Below are 8,683 nucleotides of genomic sequence, written 5' to 3'. Positions count from 1 at the left end.
TAAAATATAATAATTTATTAAACATTAAAAGCTTCCCTAAACAGGGCTGCCTTCAGATGTCCTCTAAAAGCCTGGTAGTTGTTTTTCTCTTTGACATCTTGTGGGAGGGTGTTCCACAGGGTGGGTGCCACTACCGAGAAGGCCCTCTGCCTAGTTCCCTGCAACTTGGCTTGCCGCAGCTGCCAATTTTCTGCCCACTTGCCGCAGCTGCCAATTGTCTGCCCGCCTCGCCACAGCCACCAATCACCCATCCAATCACCGCTGCCAATCTCCTGCTTGCTGCTGCCATTAATCCCACGCCCCCCCCTGCATTCACTATCCGTGTATAAGAAGGCACCCAATTTTTGCCTAGTTTTTATATATATATATAGCAAAAAGCATTGTCTTATACACAGAAAAATACAGTAAGTACCGGTAAGTAAGTAAAATCAGTGGTGGGGAACCTGAAACTTGGGGACCAAATACTGTATGAGCCTTCGGGCATCTCTGTCAGCCCCTTTAACTCTCCCCAGGTCATATCCCTCCATGACTTGGCTGCACACCCCAAATGTTTTTGTCTGGCTGGAATGTAGCTTTGAACTCTGAAAATGTATATTGCTTGCCTGGGTGATGGATACAGAGGGGCGTGTGAGTGTGTGTGGAACCTAGCTTACTATAGAAAGATAAAAATCGCAGTTGCTTTGCCCGCTTTTGCCTTTGGCTGTGTCTGCCACCAGCATGCGACTCCCAGAAAGCCGCCTGGAAGGACACGCAGCCCTTGGGCTGAGAACTCCCCCCGCCCCAGCAATAGATAGCCTTACTATGTCCATAATTGCAACAAGAAATGGCTGTCTAAGCAGCAGTCAGTGCTTTCTCACTGAGTTCCTGGCCCAGATGGCAGAGGCAGACGGTGATGGAAGCCTCCCTCAAGGCCTCAGATATTTCAGTCGCCACTCTACAACTCAGTGTTGGTCCAGGCCCATGCAGAGCTTGTCTGAGGCCTGCAGGTGGGGGAGTCTTGTCCACGAAATGTGCCACCGCAGTGGCACCACCTAATCTGATCTGACACTGCACACTAGTACGCAGTAACACAGGTCCAAATCTTACTACTGAAGCATTGCAGTGCATACAAACTGGCATGGGCATATTGCCCATGGTTGTCTAGCCCATTAAGACCCAGGTCAGTTGGGAGGCATGGGGTGTCCTTGACATGACAGCGTGAGTGGCTGCCCGCATGTTCTGCATGGGTCTTTGCTGCTCCCTTACAGGCCAGGGCTTCCTCAATGCTCAGGACTTTCCCATAAGATTCTGGCCCTCTTAGCAGATGCAGAGGGTGCTGTAGCAGCAAAGGTATTAGAAGTCTCTCCCAACCCCCATTCTTTGGTATAATGAGTATCTCATACAAAATATGTTTACTTCGGTATTAGGTCATTACTACTGCTTGAAATCTCAGTTGTTTAGCCTTCCCTGTTGTACAGTTCCCATTAGCATTGCTGAGACTTAACAGCAAGTATCAAGAGGAGTACATAATAGAAACTAGACCAAAGGGAATGTGATGGGCTAGTTAATAGATGATTAGAACAGTGGAGCTTTAAGCCTGATTCTCCCTTGGCTATGTACATCACTGCATTGTGACATACAGAGAGAGCGTCACCTCCAGGGACAAGATTCAGAGCAGTTACTATTAACCTTCCTACTACAGAAGTTGAGGCTTTCTAATTAAGCAAATGGGAGGATTGGCAACTATGCTCCAAGCTGAACTTGCATATTCAACAGTTTGCTAGTTAAAGCTGAGCTCCGTTTGTGGTGATATTGGCGATTACAGAGCTTAATGAAAAGATGCTTTATCATCTAATTCAAATAGGCTGGAAAGTGGGGGACCTGCCACCAAATATTTGGCTGCTTAGTGTAAATAAGGTGGGTGGGGTTGGCCTGCAGTCCTGGAGCTGTACTTGAGGGTGGAGCTAGGGGGCGTAGGGGGCAGGCCGCCCTGGGTTCCACTCGGGGTGTGTGTGTGTGTGTGACATTTGGCGCTCCACCCAGCGACTCCCAAGGCGAGCCCCTCCAGCCTCCCGGTAAAATGCCTGCTCAGCGCAGTGCAGTGCGCCGCGCCAGGACCTGGATCCTGGACACTCCGTTTAGAAGTTGCAGGGGGCGCGATCCCCCTCTTCGTAGCATGCGTGTGCAGCAGGATGCTGTGCATGCGTACAACGGAGAGGGGATCACACACACCCGCGACTTCAAAACAGAGCCTAAATGGAGTGTCTAGGCTCCAGGTAGATAGCCCACTGGTGCTATCCAGGTAGATAGCCTGGACGCTCCATTTAGGCTCCATTTAGAAGTCACGGGGGCGCGATCCCCCTCTACGTAGCACGCATGTGTAGTGGGATGCTGCGCATGCGTACAACGTAGAGGGGATTGCACCCCCGTGACTTCAAAACGGAGCCTAATTGGAGCGTCCAGGCTCCAGGCGTCATTGCGTAGTGATGCCGCGCCCCCCCCCGGGTGCATGGCAATTTGCCGCCCCGGGTGTCATGGCGGCTCGCTACACCGCTGTGTATCTAGACTCCAACTCCCGTCATTCCAGACTCTTGGTCATACAGACTGGGACCAATGGAAGCTGGGGGCCGACAGCACCTGCATAATCATAACTTAGCATGCCCCCCACCCAGCTTAAATTTAGAGGTCAAATTCACACAATAGCAAGTTTGGAGTCTCTTACAACAGCTTCCGTTTGATATTTCATAGTATTTCTTACAGTTATTACAGCTAACAATGAAATACAGTTGTACCTCGGTTTATGAACACAATTGGTTCCGGAAGTCTGTTCATGAACTGAAGCATTCATAAACTGAAGCGAACTTTCCCATGGAAAGTAATGGAAAGTGAATTAATCTGTTCCAGATGGGTCCGCGGTGTTTGTAAACCGAAAATTCGTAAACCGAGGTGTTCATAAACCGAGGTTCCACTGTGTTTATATTATGATCAGGTATTTCCCTCCAGAAATACCCATGTCTTCTGGGTGATGAAATTTTGTCCCTTTCAGAAACAATAATGAGATATACTCTGATGTTCTGAGCCTGCATAGAGTTGCCAACTGGCCAGGGAAAGAACAGGTCTTTCCTTTTCTTGTGCCTTTAACATAGGTTTGACATGCATACATCAGCAGGTAGTTTTTTCTTCACATGGAACTAAAGTTTATTTCCTGCTAATTGCTGTTGATCAATCAATCAAGAGAAGATAGCTCCTGGGAGGAAAGAATTCAAATGATGGCATCTCTAGAACTGTGGAAGAACGGACGCACACAGTTGGACATACCTCTGGAGTTCTAGAATAAACAAAAGCTCTACATTGCCATCTGAGGATGGTTGGAGGATGGATGGCGGCTAACAGATTGAGCTTGAATCCTGACAAGACAGAAGTACTGTTCGTGGGGGACAGGAGGCGGGCAGGTGTGGAGGACTCCCTGGTCCTGAATGGGGTAACTGTGCCCTTGAAGGACCAGGTGCGCAGCCTGGGAGTCATTTTGGACTCACAGCTGTCCATGGAGGCACAGGTCAATTCTGTGTCCAGGGCAGCTGTCTATCAGCTCCACCTGGTACGCAGGCTGAGACCCTACCTGCCCGCAGATTGTCTCGCCAGAGTGGTGCATGCTCTAGTTATCTCTCGCTTGGACTACTGCAATGCGCTCTACGTGGGGCTACCTTTGAAGGTGACCCGGAAACTACAACTAATCAAGAAAGCGGCAGCTAGAGTGGTGACTGGGAGCGGCCGCCGAGACCACATAACACTGGTCTTGAAAGATCTACATTGGCTCCCCAGTACGTTTCCGAGCACAATTCAGAGTGTTGGTGCTGACCTTTAAAGCCCTAAACGGCCTGGGTCCAGTATACCTAAAGGAGCATCTCCACCTCCATCGTTCTGCCCAGACACTGAGGTCCAGCTCCGAGGGCCTTCTGGCGGTTCCCTCATTGCGAGAAGCCAAGTTGCAGGGAACCAGGCAGAGGGTCTTCTCGGTGGTGGCGCCTGCCCCATCAGATGTCAAAGAGGAAAACAGCTACCAGATTTTTAGAAGACATCTGAAGGCAGCCCTGTTTAGGGAGGCTTTTAATGTTTAAGAAATTAGTGTATTTTAATGTTTCTGTTGGAAGCTGCCCAGAATGGCTAGGGAAACCCAGCCAGATGGGCGGGGTATTAATAATAAATTATTATTATTATTATTATTATTATTATTATTATTATTATTATTACCTTACTTTTGAGAAATAGTTGAACAGCTATACAGTATTGTTCAACTCCTTGTAATGTCAATATATTATGCAATTTATATGCTGCTGCTGCAGAAAGTGGCATAAATTTAGCGGGTGTGGTTTACAGTTTCCTAAATAGAAGAAAGGAAAGGCAGGATACACAGAATACATAGAAAGCTGCCTCAGACCATTGGTCCATTTAGCCCAGAATTGTCTACACTGACTGGCTGCATCTCTCCAGGGTCTGAGGCAGAGGACATTCCAAGTCCTACCTGGAGATCCTTGGCATTGAAACTGGCACCTTTTGCACTGTTACAGTGCAGTTCCAACCATGTTCATTGCTTGGTAGTTAGATCCAGTGATTTAAGTTACATTTTCTTTCAGGTTTACAGCCTCAGAATGGAAAGGAAGGGAATGTTTTCATGGAGATGAGATCTATCAGTGACTCTTTACCATAATACCGGTACCAGCAGGCAGGAACGGGGGACCTCTGGCCCTCCAGCTAAACCAAATATTACCTCTTTAAAAATCGGAATGAACCACTCATTTATGAAACTGCTCTAAGGTTGCAGTCCTGTGTTCACTTAACCAGGAAGCAAGTTCCGTTGAACATAACTTCTGGCAGTTGCTGCATTTTCTAATTGTCAGTGATTTACTGATACAGTACTGCAGTATGTTTTTGATTGTTTAAAATGAAATCCTGAGCTTTGAGTATATTGCATAGAAAGCAAGCTATAAATGCATTGTTGTTGTTGTTGTTTAGTCGTTTAGTCGTGTCCGGCTCTTTGTGACCCCATGGACCATAGCACGCCAGGCACTCCTGTCTTCCACTGCCTCCTGCAGTTTGGTCAAACTCATGTTCGTAGCTTCGAGAACACTGTCCAACCATCTCGTCCTCTGTCGTCCCCTTCTCCTAGTGCCCTCAATCTTTCCCAGCATCAGGGTCTTTTCCAGGGAGTCTTCTCTTCTCATGAGGTGGCCAAAGTATTGGAGCCTCAGCTTCACGATCTGTCCTTCCAGTGAGCACTCAGGGCTGATTTCCTTCAGAATGGATAGGTTTAATCTTCTTGCAGTCCATGGGACTCTCAAGAGTCTCCTCCAGCACCATAATTCAAAAATAAATGCATATAAATACAAATAAACATGCCTATGATCAGGAACAGAAAAATCTGTGTGTATGTATAAGGAAACCTGGGAGTTCTTGAAGAAGCTAGTACTGTATGTGATTTCTCTTCTCTTACTACCATCTAGTGGGGAAGTAGAACATGTTCTTGTACAGCTTACTGCAGGGAGGGAGGAGAATAACCTGAGTCATGTATCCTAATCCAGCGTTTCTCAACCACTGTTCCGCAGCACACTAGTGTGCCGCGAGAGGCTGGCTGGTGTGCCGCGACGTGCGGCGACGAGAAGGGCGATTTGCATTGTCGTGTGCTTGGCGGCCGCCAATAAACAGCACATAGCCGGCCGGGTCACAACGCGGGGCGAGCGCAGCTCTCAACAGCCACCACCACGGGAGGGTGGTTTTAGACAAACTTAAAGAAGCTGGCTGGATGAGCTCAACCTGAAACTTGCTGAGCAAAGGATTGTGCTGGCAGAGAAATCAGCGGCTTGTGAAGCCTTATTACAGGAGATTGCTACCAACACAGCAATTGGCAAGTGTTTCTTACAGTCATAATTATATAGTCAATATAGGGCGGCACAGAGTTAAATTTTTTAAATTTTTTAATGGTGGTGTGCCTCGTGATTTTTTTCATGGAACAAGTGTGCCTTGGCCCAAAAAAGGTTGAGAAACACTGTCCTAATCAGACCACAGAAATACTTCTGTGACAACCATAGGGGCTTTGATACACAAATATTTCCAGCAGTCCTGCTTTCCTTTTATATAAACTGCTTGTTAACTTGATGCAAAGAAAACTGAGTCTTTGGAAATAGCAAGGACAGGAGAAGGGATTATTTTGTGGTTGTGTAATGGATGACCGGGGGGGGGCGGTGAGGGGAATACAAAGCCATGGGCTCATGCTGGTGCTTAAGGGGAGCTTTTGGATAGGACGGAAATAAGCAGGAACAGAGGTGGGTTATGGGTGTGAGGAAGAGGAAATGGAAATGAGGAAATGGAAGAGAGTGGTGTCAAATAAAGAATAATAATATCTAAGATTTTTGTTGTGCTTTCAAGTGCTCAAAGCACTTCATATGCATTATCCTGTTGTAATCCTCACAGCAAACCTGAGAGGCAAGTCAGTATTACGATTGCCCATGTTGTAGATGTCAGGAAGGGAAGTGAATAACAACAACAACAACAACAACAACAACAAATATTATTTATACCCTGCTCATCTGGCTGGGTTTCCCCAGCCACTCTGGGCAGCTCCCAATCGAATATTAAAAACACAATACAGGATTAAACATTAAAAACTTCCCTAAACAGGGCTGCCTTCAGATGTCTTTTAAAAGTAAGATAGTTGCTTATTTCCTTGACATCTGATGGGAGGGCATTCCACAGGGCAGGCACCACTACTGAGAAGGCCCTCGCAGTGAGGGAACTGCCAGAAGGCCCTCGGCACTGGATCTCAGTGTCTGGGCTGAACGATGGGGGTGGAGATGCTCCTTCAGGTATACTGGACCAAGGCCATTTAGGGCTTTAAAGGTCAGCACCAACACTTTGAATTGTGCTTGGAAACGTACTGGGAGCCAGTGCAGGTCCCAGCAGCCACTCCCAGTCACCAGTCTAGCTGCCACATTCTGGATTAATCCCAATTGGTGGCCATAACTACTTCTTGTGGAAGGGAAATGCATAGTTTTAAGTATGTGCTGTGTGAAGACATACAGTACTGTCCTTTCACTGCCATGAAGCTTCCAACATTCAGCTTCATTGGATGGCCCTAAGTTCTAGCATTATGAGAGGGACAGAGACATCTCCCTTTTTCTCTTTCCCCAGACCGTGCATAATTGTAAACACCGCTATCATGTCCCCTCTCACTCCCCTTTTCTCTATACGAAAATCCCCAAATGTTATAACCTTTATTCTAAGATTATCTTGCTCATTTTGTCTGTTTAAGCTCTTTTATTGTAAACCGTCCTGTGTTTGATTTTATCACAGGCAGGGGGTGGGATGTAAATGCCCAAGGGTTGTATTTGATGCTGCCCACGCATGAGCAGGATGAACTCTTGCAAAGGTATTTCACCTACCTTCCCCGCCATGTACCCTGAAAAATTGCTCTGGGGAGTTGGGGGGGGCTGGGCAGGGATCTGCAGGATGGAGAAAAGAAAGAAGAAATCCCATTGCGCAAGCAAAAGTCCATTTGTGAAACGTCAGATTCTACCCGTAATAAATGAATAAAAGCACATTTGGCAACTTGCGGGGAAATGACTGGAAAAATGGGGCAACTAAATAATTAAAGACATAGAAATCCCTGGTAGGGAAAAGTCAGTGATGGGTACCTGAACAAGAACTGAGCACAATTCTGCCACTGCTGCAAAGGGAAACTCTCCTTTTAACACTCCAGCAACTGCTGCTAATGAGATAGGGAGAAACACTGCCAAAAGGCATACAAAAATGTTGGCTAAGGGCTGTCAGATTTTCGTTTTATGAGGCCTCGTTCAAAGGGGTTTCTTCTGGTAAAATGCTTTGATTACACAGCTCAGGCTGTGTTGATGGCTAATGAAATTATTTATTTAGATATATAAATGATTCATCCTACACTACTCTGCTGTTACAGGGTTTGTTTTGGGTTTTTTTTTTATCAACAGCATTGAAAACTACCTTTTCAGGCAGAAACAAAGCAGCTCTTAATTGTACAAGTGAAACCTATACGCAAGTGGTCATCATTATTAATTATCATTAATCCCTTTGAATGATGCAAGACAATGGCTTGGTAGCAGATCGTTTTTATAGTGGCAGTCTAGTCTGCTCATAAACTTGTTTTTTAATGCCATAGAGTTGAATCTTCTGGTGTTTGAAGGATGAGCATAATTCATCAAAGGTTCATGTAGGGAATTCTAAAACATGATGAATGTTATCCTTGGCAGTATTCAAGCTCATGGGGGTTATTCTTTGATCTAAGATAAATAACAAGACACTTCACAACTAACCACCACACTCACTTTTCCAAGTTGAGGGGATCCTATTTTCAGGTGCTATGCAGATACCAAGACTTCAATCCTGCAAACGACATACATGGGGACCTCACCTTATTTTTTTCATAAAACAATTGGGAGGACGTGACGTGTTTACCTGATTTTGTTTCCCATGCCAGTCCCACTAAAAGCAATAACCCAATGTTAATGGGTCTACTTTGAGTATGACACTCAATATGGCATTGAATATCATAGAATCATTTAATTGTAAAAGTTAGAAGGGACCCAAAGGGTTGCTTTGGGTGGGCAAATATTTCCCAGAAAAGTTGTCTAGAGTTAAAAACAAAAAAGTGGCCTTTTAAAGAAAATTAATGATAAAA

This window comes from Zootoca vivipara, chromosome 3 (genome assembly GCF_965207765.1).
Source record: "Zootoca vivipara chromosome 3, rZooViv2.hap1.1, whole genome shotgun sequence".
Lineage (NCBI taxonomy): Eukaryota > Metazoa > Chordata > Lepidosauria > Squamata > Lacertidae > Zootoca > Zootoca vivipara.
This window is presented reverse-complemented; position numbering follows the sequence as displayed.